Source organism: Urocampus carinirostris, chromosome 7 (genome assembly GCF_059441175.1).
Source record: "Urocampus carinirostris isolate Australia breed hairy pipefish chromosome 7, RoL_Ucar_1.0, whole genome shotgun sequence".
Classification (NCBI taxonomy): Eukaryota; Metazoa; Chordata; class Actinopteri; order Syngnathiformes; family Syngnathidae; genus Urocampus; species Urocampus carinirostris.
The window spans coordinates 12,324,642-12,343,300 of NC_142355.1; the positions used below are offsets into that span (position 1 = coordinate 12,324,642).

General features: G+C 40.0%; 1 protein-coding gene across 1 annotated transcript in view; it reads left to right on the forward strand.

The window, feature by feature from the left end:
* Window positions 1-10,398: 10,398 nt before the first annotated feature.
* LOC148362363 (transcriptional enhancer factor TEF-1-like) overlaps window positions 10,399-18,659 on the forward strand; it is a 71,364-nt gene continuing 63,103 nt past the window's right edge. The window contains exon 1 of the mRNA XM_088339784.1: window positions 10,399-10,535. The gene's annotated coding sequence lies outside the window, so the exon portion shown is untranslated. The remainder of the gene's footprint in view (window positions 10,536-18,659) is intronic.

An 18,659-nucleotide genomic window follows, 5' to 3' on the forward strand; every position in this document is an offset into this window, starting at 1 on the left:
CAAACATTCCGGTTGTATCCGGCAACTCTGTTTGACCCTCACCCCCATCATCAACCCCCCGTTTTCTGACATAGCTTTTAAGCCTGGTGTCTTTTTCCGATGCTCGCTTTTATTAGCATTGTGTTTATGGACTAAGATAATCACGCAATGTATGTATACATCCATGTTAATGGTTCTTTGAAGTCTATGGTAGCCTAGGTAAACTGGACCTTTGATGTCCACAGACCTCAATGGCAGTCTAGAGTGACTGGATCTTTGATGTCTATATCCCTCCACGACAGCCTTGAGTAAAGCAAATCTTTGAAATATATGGCAGCCTAGGTAAACGAACCTTTGACGTCCTTAGCTATCAATAGCTGGCTAGCTATGCTGTATCTTTGAAGTCCGTGGCAGCCAATGTAAAATGGATTTTTGAAGTCTATAGTAGCCTGGGTAAACTGGACCTTTGATGTCTACAGACCTCAATGGCAGTCTAGCGTGACTGGATATTTAATGTCTATATCCCTCTGTGACAGCCTTGGGTAAAATTAATCTTTGAAATCTATGGTAGCCTGGGTTAAACGGATCTTTGACGTTCATAGCCAACAATAGCTTGTTAGCTATACTGTATCTTTGACATCAATGGTAGCAGTTGTAAAGTGGATCTTTGCAGTCTATAGTAGCCTAGGTAAACTGGACCTATGATGTCTACAGACCTCAATGTCAGTCTAGCGTGACTGGATCTTTGATGTCTATATCCCTCCGTGACAGTCTTCGCTAAAATTTTGATTTAAAATGGCAGTCTAGGTAAACGGATCTTTGACACCTGTAGCCATCAATAGCTGGCTAGCTAAACTGTACCTTCGAAGTCTTTGGCAGCCTATGTAAAATGGTTCTTTAAAGGTTATAGTAGCCTAGGTAAATGACCTTTCAAGTCTACAGACCCCAATTTCAGTTAACATGACTGGATCTTTGATGTCTATGACAGCTTTGAGTAAAATTATTCTTTGAAATCTATGGTAGTCTAGGTAAAACGGATCTTTGACACCTGTAGTCATCAATAGCTAGCTAGCTAGACTGTATCTTTGACGTCCATGGTAGCGGATATAAAGTCGATCTTTGAAATCTATAGTAGCCTCGTTAAACCTGACCTTTGCCGTCTGCAGCCGTCATTGGCCGTCTATTTGTCTATTATCTCTAATGCCAGGCCTACCCAAAATGGATCTTTGATGTTTTTACCCTCCAAGACAGCCTTAAGTCAAAATAATCTTTGCCATCGATGGCAGTGTAGGTAAACGAATCTCTGAAGTATTTCTATAAAGACTACAGCTAAGTTAAAAGATTCAGCATAGCTGAAATTTGTTTTCTTTTTAAATATTAGATCGCTTGCTCTTAAAGATTTACTTGTTAATTATCTTATTTGCATTATAAAATTAACCTGATTGGTCTGTGTGAAACCTGGTTGAGACCGGATGAGTTTTTTCCGCATAGTGAGGCTTATGAATGACTTTTATTTGATGTGGACAATATCTGTTGCAGCCTGGTCAGCCTGGAAGGGATTTCCATCTTAACAACAGACCATTCGAGTACAATTTATTAAACTCACTTTATATTGTTTACTGCTGATTGTAAACCTTGAGAAGGTTTCTCAAGGTTTCTTATTTTCCCCATATTAAGGTTTTTGAGTTTTTCCTTCCCCTCATGTAGGTTTCAGATCAGGGGATGGTGTAATAATAGTCTGTAGTGTTCAATAGTATGTGGTATGTGCAGGCCTTTGAGACTCCTTGTGAGTAAGGGCTATACAAATAAACCTGACTTGACTTAAACCTACCATGACTTGATGTCCTTCAAAATATTTCTCACTTCACTGTACTTCAGCCAGAGGTGTCTTAATATGGTCTGTACACACTCTTACTGTAGTCTCATTTTCCTGCGCCTAATAGTCTGGTGCGCCCTATGTATGAGACATGACAATTTTTTTAATTTTATTTTTAATTTGATAGTATGAAAAAGCATTTAAACGTATTGGAAAGTACAGAGAGGTTCAAAAATATACTAAGAGGAGTAAAAAGGACAAAAAGTAGTAAAAGGTACTAGAAAGCCTGGGAAATTGTGGCGCCTTCTCAAGGTTTCTTCATTTTCCTCATGCTGGGCTTTTTGTGTTTTTCCTTGCCCTCATGTAGGTTTCAGATCAGGGTATTCTACAGTGTCTGTACAGCCCTTTGAAACTCCTTGTGATTAAGGGCTTTACAAATAAACATGACGAGACTTGACACTTGTGATACCCTTTCTCAAAGTTTCTTCATTTTCCTCATGCTGAGCTTTTTGTGTTTTTCCTTGCCCTCATGTAGGTTTCAGATCAGGGTATTCAACAGTGCCGGTACAGCCCTTTGAAACTCCTTGTGATTAAGGGCTTTACAAATCAACATGACGAGACTTGACACTTGTGAGACCCCTTCTCAAGGTTTCTTCATTTTCCTCATGCTGAGTTTTTTGTGTTTTTCCTTGCCCTCATGTACGTTTCAGATCAGGGTATTCTTCAGTGTCTGCACAGCCCTTTGAAACTTCTTGTGATTAAGGGCTTTACAACTAAACATGACGAGACATGGCACTTGTGAGACCCCTTCTCAAGGTTCCTTCTTTTCCTCACGGTGAGGTTTTGAGTTTTTCCTTTCCCTCATGTAGGTTTCAGATCAGGGTATTCAACAGTGCCTGTACAGCCCTTTGAAACTCCTTGTGATTAAGGGCTTTACAAATCAACATGACGAGACTTGACACTTGTGAGACCCCTTCTCAAGGTTTCTTCATTTTCCTCATGCTGAGCTTTTTGTGTTTTTCCTTGCCTTCATGTAGGTGTCAGATCAGGGTATTCTAGATGTCTTTACAGCCCTTTGAAACTTCTTGTGATTAAGGGCTTTACAACTAAACATGACGAGACTTGACACTTGTGAGACCCCTTCTCAAGGTTTCTTCATTTTTCTCATGCTGAGCTTTTTGTGTTTTTCCTTGCCCTCATGTAGGTTTCAGATCATGGGTGTCACAAATAAATGTGACTACTTTTGCAAGGCACTGTTTTGTACGCACAGGCAACACACGTGGCTCGTCTTTGCACGACCATGCGAGAATATTTTCGGCAAACACGCTGCAGGCTGGAATGTTGTCATGTTCCCGCTCTGCTATGCGCTGGAGGTGTATTGTTTCAGTAGGAGTTGCAGGCTGTGACCCCGGCATGTGTTTGTTTCATGTCACAGCCCCTCCCTTCGGGGAGATGACAGTCCGGTTTTGGCCTGGGGGGATGAAACCTGAGATGGGCAGAGCTTAGTAGTAAACAACAAGTCCTTTATCAGGCGGCTGCTCAGCGCATTCGGAGATCTGGCAGAGCGAGAGAGACGGAAGCTTTTCCGGTTAGGGCGGTGGCCCCCGAAAAGTGGGATCCCTGCGGTGCACTTCTTCTGGAGAGGGCCTATGTATGTTTAACCCACAACAAAATAAGTGCATTGTTTATTCCTAGCACAGTGTTTCCCAACCTTTATAGAGCGTTGGCACCCTCTCATCTCATCTCATTAGCTGCACCGCTTATCCTCAGTAGGGTCGCGGGGGTGCTGGAGCCCATCCCAGCAATCATCGGGCAGTGGGCAGGGGACACCCTGAACTGGTTGCCAGCCAATTGCAGGGCACACAGGGACAGACAACTCGCCCGCTCAGTCACACCTAGGGACAATTTGGACTGGCCAATCCACCTGAAATGCATGTCTTTGGAATGTGGGAGGAAACTGGAGTGCCAGGAGGAAACCCACGCAAGCACGGGGAGAACTTTGGCACCCTTTTTTTTTTTTTTATTTAAAAATCTCCAGGCACACTGCCCATCAGTTTTTAAAATGTAACAAAGAATTAGCGTCTTTGTCATCCTGGAATTCACGGTAAATTGTGCGGAAAAACTGTCAATTGTCTTTACTAAGGGACTGAACAATGACGCTTATTAGATCTTCAGACGCCAAAAAGGTAAATTTATGAAGAATTCTCCAAAGTATCACGAAAGGTTTGTGTGTCGGGGTTTTTACTTTTTTAACAACAATAACAAGTAGCTCAGGAGGTAGAGCGCTCGTCTTGGGATCAAGGGATCCCAGTTCGAATCCCGGCTCGTCCGTGTTACATGTCAAAGTGTCCTTGGGTAAGACACTGAACCCCTAATACCCCCAATAAGCAGGTTAGCGCCTTACATGGCTGCAAGGCCGTTATTGGGAAATGTGGAGCACATTGTAAAGCGCTTTGGGAGGTCATTGACTTGAAAAGCGCTGTATAAATCATTTCATTTCATTTCAACATTCACCTCGATCCCGCACTGCAATGTCATGGATGTTGGGAATTAATATCAAAATGTAGCGTTTACCAAATTGTTCGAATTAGTTATCCGACTCCATTAACCAAACACAACTTACATTCACCCAGCAATTTATGCGCGCTCGTTTCTTGAGAAAAAAGATGAACAAGAAAGCCGACATTTTCACACGGAGTCCGATTTAATTAAATTAACAATTTAACTAAGTGTACTCCATCGAAAATGGCCGAATTAGTGTCGTTGGCCCTCTGTGGGAAGCCTTTTTTTCCAAGTCCTTTAGCTCTCTCCTATTGGCCATGGTCTCCCCGCATAATGGCGTGCCGACTCCTCCCATGGGCGTGCCAAAGAAGCCCCCCCTGGGCTTCACCATCTCGTCGAAGAGCGTCACTATGTCTGGAATACTCAAAACAACACAGAGTGTTTCTACGTCATCAGGGCCTTTCTGCGTCAACAGCGTCTGGATGTGCTGATTATCTTATCAGCCTTACCCGTTCCCGCCGTTCCTGTAAACAACATTTTCCACCAGGGTGCCCTGACATCGCACCACAGCCCAGCCAGTGAATATCTTTTGCATTAAATGTAATTTGTATTCGATCGTATAAAATCCTTTATAGTCGAATGTATGAAATCTTTCATGGATGAACAGAAATATACAATTCTAAAACTGGTTGTGAGGGAGGCAGGAGGCTGGAAGGGAGAACTCAATTGCGTACGATCAAAGCTTTTATTTACCAAAATAAAAGTTGTCCAAAAACTCCGGGACAAAACAGAACAAAAACATGCTTAAACTCAGAATGGTCAGGTACAGGTTTCCTCCGACTTAAACTAAACAGGACAAGGCATAACAGAACAGAAAAGGTATAATGAGCCAACACCCGCAATACCCACGACCCAACCTTAAATAGCAGCCACGCAATTAGCTGATCTGCTTCAGCTGGTGCCCAGGGGCGGGGCAGACCGGTCGCCACGGCGACCATGACAATTTTGAGTTTTAATTTTTGTTCTTTTTTCCTTTAGTTTTTTACTCCTTTTTTTATTTTATTGTTTCTCTTCCTTTCAGAAGTGAAGGATTTTATATTTTATAAAATACAAATTACATTTAAATGCAAAAGATATTCACAGTTACAAAGAGCTATCATTCACAAAAAACATGCAGAGAAGTGTATAAGGAGAAAAGAAGAGGAAGAGACTTTTTCCGGCCACAAAGCAAGAGATAATGGAAAGGTATGAAAACATACAGGAATCAAATTTTAATATGTATTTGTTTCATGTTCTGATGCTCTTTAATGATTTATTTAAAAATATATACTTTTCGGGGTTTTGGAACGGATTAGCGCGTTTACATTCAAAAGGCGTCTCTACTTACAAATATTTCAGGTTACAAAACCATTCCCGGATTGAATGAAATTCTGGAGTAGAGGTACCACTGTATTTCACACTGGAAGTCAGTGTTTACCGGGAGGCAGCTCATTTTTCTCTTGAGCTTCTCTTAAGGGCCACGCGTCGCCGTGGCTGTTTGTTCGCTTGAGTTTCCGCTTGTTGGGTTTGCTGTCAGCTGCTCGCTCTCTTCCTCGCCCTCCATTGAAAAGAGTTCTTCTTCTTTTGTTGTCCGCCGCAGCCAAGACCCTTCCCCCCACCGCGGTCAGCCTCTCCTTTCTTTTTTTCTTCTTCTTTTTTAGGCCACCCCTTTTCTCCATTCCTCGCTCTCATTATCACTCGCAAAACGGTACATAAAACTAGCTCGTAATTCAAAAGTTTTTGGGGTCGAGAAACTTGCTTGATTGACAGGCGACGAATTCGTTTTTTTTTCACTCACTCACTCACTCGCACATAAAAAAACTACAAAATGAAAGAAGAGTACATGAAATCTCTTGCTCTCTATTTTTCATTTTCTCTTCCTTATTCATCCTTTCTTTCTTTCTTTCTTTCTTTCTTTCTTTCTTTCTTTCTTTCTTTCTTTCTTTCTTCCTTTCCTTCTCCCTTTCTTTCTTTTTCTCTTCTTTATCTTTTATCCTATGTCTTAATCTTTTTCTTTCGTTCCATTTTTTCTTTCTTTCTTTCTTTCTTTCTTTTTTCTTTCTTTCATCCTTTCTCCCTTTCCTTCTCCCTTTCTTTCTTTTTCTCTTCTTTATCTTTTATCCTATGTCTTAATCTTTTTCTTTCGTTTTCTCTTTCTTATTTTCTCTGTTCTTCACTTTCCTTTTCTCTCTTTCTATTTTCTATTTATCGCCTTTTGGCGCATTCTGCATATTCAGACATTCCCATTATTCACTCATTCACTCACTTACTCGCACATAAAAAACTACAAAATTAAAGAAGAGTACGTGAAATCTCTTGCTCTCTATTTTTCATTTTCTCTTCCTTATTCATCCTTTTTTTCTTTCTTTCTTTCTTTCTTTCTTTCTTTCTTTCGACCTTTCTCCCTTTCCTTCTCCCTTTCTTTCTTTTTCTCTTCTTTATCTTTTATCCTATGTCTTAATCTTTTTCTTTCGTTCCATTTTTTCTTTCTTTCTTTCTTGCTTTCTTTCTTTCTTGCTTTCTTTCTTTCGTCCTTTCTTTCTTTCGTCCTTTCTCCCTTTCCTTCTCCCTTTCTTTCTTTTTCTCTTCTTTATCTTTTATCTTACGTCTTAATCTTTTTCTTTCGATTTCTCTTTCTTTTTTCTCTGTGTTCTTCACTTTCCTTTTCTCTCTTTCTTTTTTCTATTTATCGTCTTTTGGCGCATTCTGCATATTCAGACATTCCCATTATTCACTCATTCACTCACTTACTCGCACATAAAAAACTACAAAATTAAAGAAGAGTACGTGAAATCTCTTGCTCTCTATTTTTCATTTTCTCTTCCTTATTCATCCTTTTTTTTCTTTCTTTCTTTCTTTCTCCCTTCACTTCTCCCTTCACTTCTCCCTTTCTTTCTTTTTCTCTTCTTTATCTTTTATCTTATGTCTCAATCTTTTTCTTTCGTTTTCTCTTTCTTATTTTCTCTGTGTTCTTCACTTTCTTTTTTTCTCTTTCTATTTTCTACTTACCGTCTTTTGGTGCATTCTGCATATTCAGACGTTCCCATTATTCACTCACTCACTCACTTACTCGCACATAAAAAACTACAAAATTAAAGAAGAGTACGTGAAATCTCTTGCTCTCTATTTTTCATTTTCTCTTCCTTATTCATCCTTTTTTTTCTTTCTTTCTTTCTTTCTTTCTTTTTTCTCTTCTTTATCTTTTAGCTTATCTCTTTATCTTTTGTCTTTCTCTTTCGTTTTCCTTTTCTCATTTTCTCTTTGTGTTCTTCACTTTCTCTTTCTCTCTTTCTATTTTCTATTTCTCGTCTTTTGGCGCATTCTGTATATTCAGAAATTCCCATTATTCACTCACTCACTCACTCACTCACTCACTCACTCACTCACTCACTCACTCACTCACTCACTCACTCACTCACTCACTCTGGTCCAATTGAGTCCCGATGGGAATTCCAGTTCTTTTTAGAGATACGGCTCTTTTGGTTTGGCTCACTATAAGGGGACGGCTCTTTCGGCTCCCAAACGCAAAACGGCCCGGCGTTGCCACACTTGGTGTTGCTGGGAATTCTACTTGGGTGAGGTTGTTGCAGCCGTAGATAGCTCCAGGGAGCCACTAGGGTGCGCCCAAGAGCCACGTGTACACAAAAGCAAATGGTTATCGGTTTTATTGATCTGTATTGGGTTTTTTTTTAAACGAAAACTAGTAAAAGACATTTCCAGGGATCTATAGTACAACTGCGTATATTTTCACATAAAATGGCTTCAGCCGTTTCGAAGCCTATAGGCCACATACGAACAAATACGCACGCACCCAAGTCGGAATTTATATATAAGTGTAGATTACCAGTAATAACGAAACATTATGCACCAAAATAGTAAATTTTTGAACCAGTATTATGCCTTTATAACATAATAGCCTTATTGTTCAATATACATAGAGAGAGAGGAGTGGCAGAAGGTGACAAAGTGAAAAATATAAAGAGAGAGATAGAAAGGGAGAGGGAGGAAAAGAAAAATACAGGGAGATAAATGGAAAGAAAAATAAAGAGAGAGAGAGAAGGGGGGAAAGGGGAGATAGAGAAAAGGAGAAAGTGGAATGAAAATTTATAGAGAACATGGGGAAAGAGAGAAATATATAAGGGAGAGTTAGAGAGAAAGACAAAGGGAGAGAAAGAGAGCGAGAGAAAGTTAGAGAGAAAGACAAAGGGAGAGAAAGAGAGCGAGAGAAAGTTAGAGAGAAAGACAAAGGGAGAGAAAGAGAGCGAGAGAAAGTTAGAGAAAGATAGAGGGATAGAAAGTTAACTTGAGAGCGAAAGTTATGAAAATATTCTATATATATATATATATATATATATATATAGAGAGAGAGAGCGAGAGAGAGAGAGAGAGAGAGAGAGAGAGAGAGGGATAGGCGAGTGGGAGAAGTGAAAAAAAGAGAGAGATGAAAAGAGATAGAAAAGGAGAGGGAGGAAAAGAAAAAGTGAGGGAGACCAAGTGAAAGAAAGAGAAAGAGAGAGAGAAGGGGAGGAAAGGGGAGATAGAGAAAAGGAGAGAGTGGTATGAAAATGTATAGAGAAATAGATAAGGGAAAGTTAGAGAGAGAGAGAGAGAGAGAGAGAGAGAGAGAAGGAGAAAGATAAAGTGAAAAACAGAAAGAGATAGATGAAAAGTAGATAGAAAGTGAGAGGGAGGAAAAGGAAAATAGAGGGAGATAAATGCAAAGAGAAAAGGAGAGAGAAGGGGAGGAAAGTTTAGATAGAGAAAAAAATGGGAAAGTGGAATGAAAATTTATAGAGAACATGGGGAAAGAGAGAAATAGATAAGGGAAAGTTAGAGAGAAAGACAAAGGGAGAGAAAGTTAGAGAAAGATAGAGGGATAGAAAGTTAGCTTGAGAGAGAAAGTTAGAGAAAGATAGAGAGAGAGAGAGAGAGAGAGGAGAGGCAGAAGGAAAGAAAGTGAAAAATATAAAGAAAAAGATTCAGAGAGATAGAAAGGGAGAGGAAAGAAAAAAATAAGGGGGAGGTAAATGAAAAAAAAGAGAGGGACAGGGGGAGGAAAGGGAAGATAGAGAAAATGAGAGAGTGGAATGAAAATTTATAGAGAAATAGATAAGGGGAAGTTAGAGAGAATGACAGAGGGAGAGAAAGAGAATGTTAGCTTGAGAGAGAAAGTTCGAGAAGCATAGAGAGAGAGAGAGAGAGAGAGAGAGAGAGAGAGAGAGAGAGAGAGAGAGAGAGAGAGAGAGAGAGAGAGAGAGAGAGAGGGAGGGGCAGAAAGAAAGAAATTGAAAAATATAAAGAGAGAGATAGAGAGCGATAGAAAGGGAGAGGGAAGAACAAAATTGAGGGAGATAAATGGAAAGAAAAAGAAAGAGAGAGAGAATGGGAAGAAAGGGAAGATAGAGAAAATGAGAGAGTGGAATGAAAATTTATAGAGAAATAGATAAGGGGAAGTTAGAGAGAATGACAGAGGGAGAGAAAGAGAATGTTAGCTTGTGAGAGAAAGTTCGAGAAGCATAGAGAGAGAGAGAGGGAGAGAGAGAGGGAGGGGCAGAAAGAAAGAAATTGAAAAATATAAAGAGAGAGATAGAGAGCGATAGAAAGGGAGAGGGAAGAACAAAATTGAGGGAGATAAATGGAAAGAAAAAGAAAGAGAGAGAATTGGAAGAAAGGGAAGATAGAGAAAAGGAGAAAGTGGAATGAAAATTTATAGAGAAATAGATAAGGGGAAGTTAGAGAGAATGACAGAGGGAGATAGAGAGAGAGAGAGATCAAGTTAGAGAAAAGATAGAGGGATAGGAAGTTTGCTAGAGAGAGAAAAAGAGAGAGGGAAATAGAAAAATGGAGAGACAAAGAAGCGAAAACAAGGGAGAAAAAGAGAGAGTTTTGAAAAGAGTCAGTTTCTTACTTCACACCCATCAACTCCAAAGAGCCAACTCGCAGAGCCTCTTCGTTCGCGAACCACCCCTCACTACTACCGAGTCCTCCGCGTTCATTTCATTCCTGCTCCCATTCCGCGCATATTTCGCATCCTTGGAGAGAGCCGGCGCATTCTACGCACTCAGCACGCCCGAGACTCCGTCACAAAAACGCCCAGTCCACGCCGGCGAGTTTCCGGAGGACGGGGGGGGGATCTTCCACATGCACACGCGTGGGGAAGAAACGAGGAATTTTAGGACTCCAAAGCCAATTCATCGAGGTAAGTTATCCTACTAGAGTCCTTTCCTCCGTTTTCCCCCCCTTCTTGTAGCAACCGGACGTTCCACGCAAAGTGCTTATTCTCGCTTGAAAACACCATTTAAGTCGACATTAAGAGGACGAAAGACTCGGATAAAGAACGTTTTTTCATGTACGGACGAAATGGGAAAGTCTTTTGTCGTTGAGAACTCCGAACGGACGCTTTTGTTCTACTTTAGCGATTCCCGCGATACAACATTTTCTTCACAAAATGTCTTTGCCTTCGTGTTATCAAAACAGTTCGACTGTCGTTGTTGTTGTGAAAAAAAAGAAGCGAACTGTTAGTCAGTTTACCAAAGCGGAGAGTCAATGGAGGACTTGTTGCTTCGGCGGCTATTTTCCCCGTCGGTGGGCGGGAGGACAGGCAAGCAAATCGGCCCCTCACTCGCAGGCCACGGCCTTCCTTCACCGACAAATCGCTCAAGATTTCATCTTCTATTTATCGTCATTAACGTACATTTTCTCTTCATTCCGGTCTACACTTTGGATGAAATAAGTTCAAAACTACTAAGTGTTGGGTGCGTTACTTCAAGAAAACAGGATTGTAAAGATCGGACTACAAACGCGACCCCCAAGATTTCAACCCTGCGGCTTATGCGACGATGCGGCTAATTTATGCATTCTCCCTACGGGTTAGGGAAAGACACGTGGAATATATGTGTCGAGGAAGACACATACCTGTCAACCTGTACGGTTTTGCCGTTCAAAGTACGTTTATTATGCATTTTAAGACGTGTACGACGTACGAGAAAATCTGTACGGAAAAACGCAAATTTGTCAATATGGGTACCATCCGGTATACACCGACTATCACGAAACGGCAAATCAATCAAGTCAAACGAGTTCGCCGCGGTAACCTCTATCTCTGTATCGTTTTTTTGTTGTTGCAAACGAAGCGAGCGGTTTGATGTAGTGAAATGAAGTCCGTCTCTTTTTAGAGAACCAGCTCTTTCATTAAAGAGAGCCGGCGCTCAAACGGCTCGCTTGCTTTAATGCATTCTATTACGAATAATTATGCATACCTGTCAACCTGTACAGTTTTGCCATACAAAGTATGTTTACTATGCATTTTAAGACGTACGATGTACGAGAAAATCTGTACGGAAAAACGAAAATTTGGCAATGATGGGTACCATCCAGTAAACACCGACTATCACGAAACGGCAAATCAATCAAGTCAAACGAGTTCGCCGCGGGAGCCTCTATCTCGGTATCGTTTCTTTTTTTGTTGCAAACGAAGCGAGCGGTTTGATGCTACTGTGCGCATGCATCTGCCGCCTCGGATTTCATGTGGTAGTTATGTAGTGAAAGGAAGTTCTCTTTTTAGAGAACCGGCTTTTTCGGCTTAACTCATTAAAGAGAGCCGGCTCTCATACGGCTCACTTGCTTTGATGCATTATATTACGGATTATTATGTTGTATAAAGAAGTTAAGAAAAAAAGGATGTATAAAATGAGAAAATGAAAAAAGACAGGCTCCATGCCCTTACAAACTGTCGTATTTTCCCTTACAAAATACAAACAAATCTTACACCATATATTTTTTTTTATTTATCTATGTAGTTTAACGTGTTATATTGTACATGTGTTTCGTTATATCATATATATTGTTAATGAACATTTTGTTGTGAGATCCTGAGTTGCTCGACATGAATGAGATTTATTATATCAAAAGTTAAAAAATGAAGTAGCTTGGACGTTCACTGTAGAAGGAAAAAATACATGCAAGTACTTTTTCTTATTCAAATTATGAATTCATTTTCTGCATTAAAATGTTGTTGGTAATGTACTGATTCAAGGGATAACCACTGTCTTTTTTCATCTTCTCCTTTTGTACTTCCTTTTTTCTTAACATCTTTATACAACATAATAATTTGTAATATAATGCATCATTAATGAGAAAAAGACGGTTCTCTAAAAAGAGACGGACTTCCTTTCACTATATCAAACCGTTCGCTTTGTTTCCAACGAAAAAATACAATACCGAGATAGAGGCTACTGCGGCGAACTGGTTTGACTTGATTGATTTGCTGTTTCGTGATAGTCGGTGTTTACCGGATGGTACCCATAATTGACAAATTCACGTTTTTCCGTACAGATTTTCTTGTATGTCATACACGTCTTAAAATGCACAATAAACATACTTTGTACGGCAAAAACGTACAAGTTGACAGGTATGAATATGTCAATCGAAAGGGGAGCGCTAACTGCCATATTGGGAATAATTTTACAAGTCTGTTTATTTGTAAACGGAAATAATGTTGGGAAACGAACAGATTGCAAGCAACTTCCGACAAAATGTTCAAGGCGGATTCCTATTATTTGTTGGCATTTTCGTATGTTTTGGAGTAAATATTTGACACGGTTTCCCTGGATAATCCTTGATGTAACAAAGCCATTTTCACGAACATTCAAAGACGTTGAAGACGGCCTGGGGACGTATTGGTGAGTTACCTCGGCTTTATAGTCTACGGCAGGGTAGTCAAGCAGGCGGCCCGCGGGCCAGATAAGGCCCGCAAAGGGATTGAATCCGGCCCGCGAGACAGTGCTGAAGGAAGTGCAAGAGAAAAAGGAGCTGCAGGTTGAAATATGTCCACTTGATGTTGCCAAAGCCAGGTGCCTCCTACGAACACTGTAGTTGTATTTCTCTTTCTCTCTCTCTCCCTCTCTCTCTCTCTCTCTCTCTCTCTCAATCTCTCCCTCATCCTCAAATTTTCTCTCACTCTCTATCCCTCTCTTTTTCACTCTCCCTGTCTCTCTTTTTCTCTTTCTTTGTTCCTCTTTGTCTCTTTATGTCACTGTGTCTTTTTACCTTATTTTGCTCTCTCTTCCTTTTTTCCTTTTCGCTCTCTTTTCTCTCTCTACCTCTTGGTTTCCCCTTCTTTCTTTCAACCCTTCTCGCTTTCTCTCCTCATTCTCTCCTTTTCTACTTCTATTTTTCTTTGGATTTCTTTCTTTCCCTCTCTTTCTTTTTCCCTCTTGCTATTTCTCTTTTAATCTCTTTTGTTTCTCACATTCTCGCTCTCTCTTTCTCCCTTTCTCTCTTTCCTTGTCCCACACGCTCTCTTTTTCTCTCCCTCTCTTTCTCCTATTCTTTCTCTCTTTTTCTGTCTTTTTTATTTCTCCTCAATCTACTAGTCCGGCCCCAGAGAAAATATTTGTTCTATCGTGTGGCCTCCGAGTCAATACAAGTTTGACACCCCTGGTTTACAGGTATATTGTTTCAGACTGATCCTAATATGTCTCTAATGAGTACATTATAGAACGGTCATCATATATTGCATCCCAAGTGTTGAAGCTTTGTAATGATACGCAGTATGACATATTTCAGTGACTGGTGTCATCATACAGACACGTACCGTATTTTCCGCACTATAAGGCGCACCTAAAAGCCTTTATTTTTTTCAAAAGCTGACCAAGCGCCTTATAATACAGTGCGCCTTATATAGGGATCCATATTAAGTCGCAAAGTCTTGCAACTAAGGCAAGCAGCCGCTGACTAGATTTTCCCCCGAAGGCGAAGTAGTCCGCGGTGTATGTTGGGATTTATATACCGGCGTTTCATTACGTAACCAATGTGTCAATCATCATTTGAATCAGTCACTATTGGCTAAAGTTATTCGGAGGTAAAGGGGGCGGATCCTTTTTATCATTTACAGGCTCGCATAGGCTAAAGGGGCGAAACAAAGCCTGCAATTGGCCGAAAAAGATGAATGCGAATCACACGTTGGGTTGCACTACGACATAGAGAAAACATTTTTTACTATTCTGTATTTGTAAATATTTTACTCTCCTGGATTTACTACACTCACGGTTGTAAGAAGACCATGGTTACGTATCATTATTGAACGTGATGGCTGCAAGAGAACTTAGGTGAGCCATGCGGCTTTATATTTTCCCGGTATCTTGTTTTAGAACGATCTTGATGTTTCTGTGATCAGTCTATTTTTAAACTAAATTCAATTCAAAGTGTTTATTGTCATATGCACAGTAAAGAACCCCGTTTCCCTGCACAATAAAATTCTTACTTTGCTGTCCACACAGTGGCCAGCAAAAAATAAAATGGAAACTAAGGAATGGTTGGCATTTCTTGAATCCCAAGACTTTAACCTTCCGAATGATATTTGGAACGATGCATTTGAGTGATTGGTGACATCGTACGGACACCGCATCTACATGTGTCTACGACACGTATTTGCTTCTTTGCAAGCTTTGGGAATGTTAAGGGGGTAATAAGTTTGACTAAACTATCTGACTGTTTTGTCGACGTTCCCATTGTAGCGCCTTATAATCCGCTGCGCCTTATGTATGGAAAATATAGGACAAAAAACTATTTTTTGGGGGTGCGCCCTATAACCCGGTGCACCTTATAGTGCGGAAAATACGGTATTTGTTTCTTTAAAGGTTGGCGGCCCACTGGCGGGCCATAGGTACATCAAGGGGTTAAGGTAGCGTATATTATTAAAACTCTGTGTACCGTCTTTCTATGTAAAAATCTCATGCTTTAGTGTGGGCACATGCGGCTTATAGTCAGGTGCAGCTTATGCATGTGCAAAATGTACTTATAAACAGGTGCTCCTCATAGTCCGACTTTCTCTGTGATTTGTGTCAGTCATGGGCGTAACCAGAGACGTTTTCGGGGGTGCTCAACCACCTCCAAATTAAACACAAACACCCCCCCAAAATTATAGCATTTTTAAAACTCCATGCCTTAATAAAGGATAGGATAGGCTTATCTATGATGAAAAACGCTAGATTAAAAAAAAATGTGAAAACGTAGCATTGAAAATACTTAAAATATTTTAATCCATTTTATTCCGCTTTCTTAAATACATCCCATCTTAAATAACATTTAAGATGTGTTCTGAGGATTTTCTCCTCGTTAGTTGACCACATTACATTGTTACAATCCCCTTTTCATTGCATTATTATTAATAAAACTTAGACCAGTTTTCTGAGCACTATGTTGTGATTATTTTTTTGCTTAGTTTTTTCTTTTTTTTTCCTCTTTAATTTCTTTATTAACTGTTTAACCCTTGAGTACCATGTCTAATCTCGTTGCATACAGTGTTATTACAACGTTGATATCAATGACAATAAAAACGTTTATTTTATTCAACATGATCACTTGATGATTTATTTATAAACCATTTACTATTTAAAAAGTTATAATTTGGTATCGATATTTCTGATACTGAAGTCTCATAATTTAAAAAAAAAAGATTGTGTTTTAGAACACATAGGTAGATTATTTTGTGTATTATTTTATTATTTATTACTCGTTTACATTTTAACCAGCCAGAACCTAAAACAGCCCCTGGTTACTGTTACTAGTTACTCCATTTAAAAAGTAATTAAGTTACCCGCTCCTCCGAGATTACTGACACCCAAAAGTAGCATGTAACTCCGAGAGGAACTATCTAGTTACCAATTTCCGTATGTACTTGCTTTAAAGCCGACCGTCTAAAACTGCTTTCAAATATCCACAGAATAAAAGAAATGGACGAAAGCGTGTACACCAATCTGTAGAAGCAGTAAAGATTTCATATTTCTTTGGCTGGCTTGTGATATTTTGAGAGCTTGCAAACAAACACTTAGCAGAGATACTCCATATCCAGTTTGTCCTCAGACCAAATTTACTTCTCCGTTCGTAGGTCATTCCCAAGGCATTTTTTTCTCCAGGCAAAAATCATTTTCGGAAAAAAAGACCAAAATTCAGCACACTTTTACTCTAAATTCTATTTCCATGTTTGCCCCATTGATTGAGTTGGTTTGTTCCTTTTGTACAAGCCACGCACTCTCCTGACGGGCTGCCTACCATTCGCTACTGGAGACACAAATCCAAATATGCTCATACCGACTGATCCCCAATCCGGACTATAGAGCGCACCTGATTATAAGCCGCACCCACCACTTTTTGGGTGATTTGCCACTCTTGTATTTACACGAGCCGCACCCACGTATAAGCTGCGTGCGCCCGCAATAATACCTGTGACACAATCACAAGTTTAACCCAGACCAAGCTGTAGGTTCCGCAATTATAACTACATAGATAGTACACAATTCTAGAATCACAGTTGGCATCATAAATGGAAAATGATGCCCGTAATTAACGTATGATGCAGACTTGTAAAGTCCGGGTCCCGTTGAAAGTAATCCAAGGAAACAAAATGTATATTTCCAAAGTTAAGGGTGGGAAAAATATATATCCACTATTGTCCGCTGCGACAACAGACAGATCTACCGGTAACTCAGCTTTACCCCAATTCCCATCAGCCCGCGTTTTGCTCTGCCCCTTCTTTTTGATTCGTCCGTATAACAGAATAAATCTCTAAAATAAATACAATACAAAAATATACAGTTGCAAATACATATTATACATGGTTACACATATTTACGAAGAAGGACGGTACACCGAGAGAGTTTTCAAAGCTTTAATAATGATAATATAACTTTCATCCCAAACCGTGCCTTTGAAAGGTACCAACACGCTAGTAAGATCACGCTCGCAATGTATCAAACGTACCTGTTTAAAAAAAGCATCCCGTAATTGTGAAATTCACGGAAAATCATCCTCAACTTCCTCCTCATGACTAGCGCCATCACGGGCGTCTACCTCATTATCGGAACGTACCTTAACTTTACAGACAATGTATGCTTAAACTTAGAGGTTGCAGTTTTACTTGGCGCACATATTCTACTGGTCTTAATCTTACCTATTATACTCCAGCGCTGCTGGTGGCCGTTAGAAAAATTCCATAAATTGGCCGCTTCACTGAATAAGCCGCAAGGCTGAACGTTTGGGAAAAAAGTAGCGGCTTATAGTCCGGAATTTACGGTATATAGGTTTGGGAGAGTGTCCTCATATTCTGTGCTTTAGACAGTCCCACCGGCACGGTAATCAGGTGTACTTTTAAAGAATATATAAACTTGTTGTGATGACTAATGTGCTGTTACACCGTAACAGTTATCGATAAAAGGACATGTCACTAATGATCGCCCATTTTAAGTATCGGAGTAACGCACCATATTGTAATGGCAGTTGACTTACAATATATTACTAGTAATGTCTTACACTACTTGTCACTGATAAAAGTAATGCGTGTGTCATGGTTGCCATGGCGGCCAATTGGCCGCGCCCGTGTGTGTCACGGTTGCAATGGTGCCCAAGTGGCCCCGCCCGTGTGTGTCCCGGTTGCCATGGTGCCCAATTGGCCCCGCCCGTGTGGCTCCAGCTGCGGTTCGTTGAGAGATTGGCTTTCTGTCTATATAAAGCTCAGCGCTCTCTTGCTTTGGTTGTCAGCCCGTCAAACGAATTTCTGCCCCACAAGACGTGGGTTCTGACTCAGTCCTGTTTTCCTGTGATTTCTCCAGTCCGGTATTGTTCCCGTTCATTTTTGTACTGTTTAATTTTGGGTTCCAGTTTTGTTTCCGTTTGTTTTTGTCCTGTTTGTTGGTTACCTCAGTTTTTGTTCCCGTCGGTTTTTTCCTGTTTATTTTCGTTACCCTGATTTGTTATTGATCTCGTCAGTCTCTGGCTTCCCGTCTTTCCACGTCAGACCCACTGCCTAACATGCATGATTCCTCATTTCCCTTTAAAATAAAGGCTTCTGTGAGAACGTCACGCGATTGGGTCCTGTATCTGTTCTGGTTCTGACAGCGTGCCAGGAATGCGTTCTTTTGTAATGCCCCAACACTGATTAGGATACAATGAAAATTAAAATCAAATATGTATACACAAAATGGAAAATACTATGTACATGTATGCGTTCTATATATATCCGCTTGGAACACAGAAAGAGTATAAAAGTCTTAGGATCTTAGGGGTGGGCGATACCATGAATTTTAGTATCGATCCAGTCTGAATAAATACAAGGCAGTATCGATCAATATACCGATACTTTTTGCTTGAAAACATAATGACCATTAAATATTTGAATCTTCCCCTTTGAATTAGTTAATGATTACGAGAAACTCAGCACAAATATTTAAGCACTAAAAAATTTTCATGTTTTATTAAATAACTACATTGCAAATGTTAACAACATAAAAATGAATAAAATAATTTTTATTTAAACTGTTTCAGA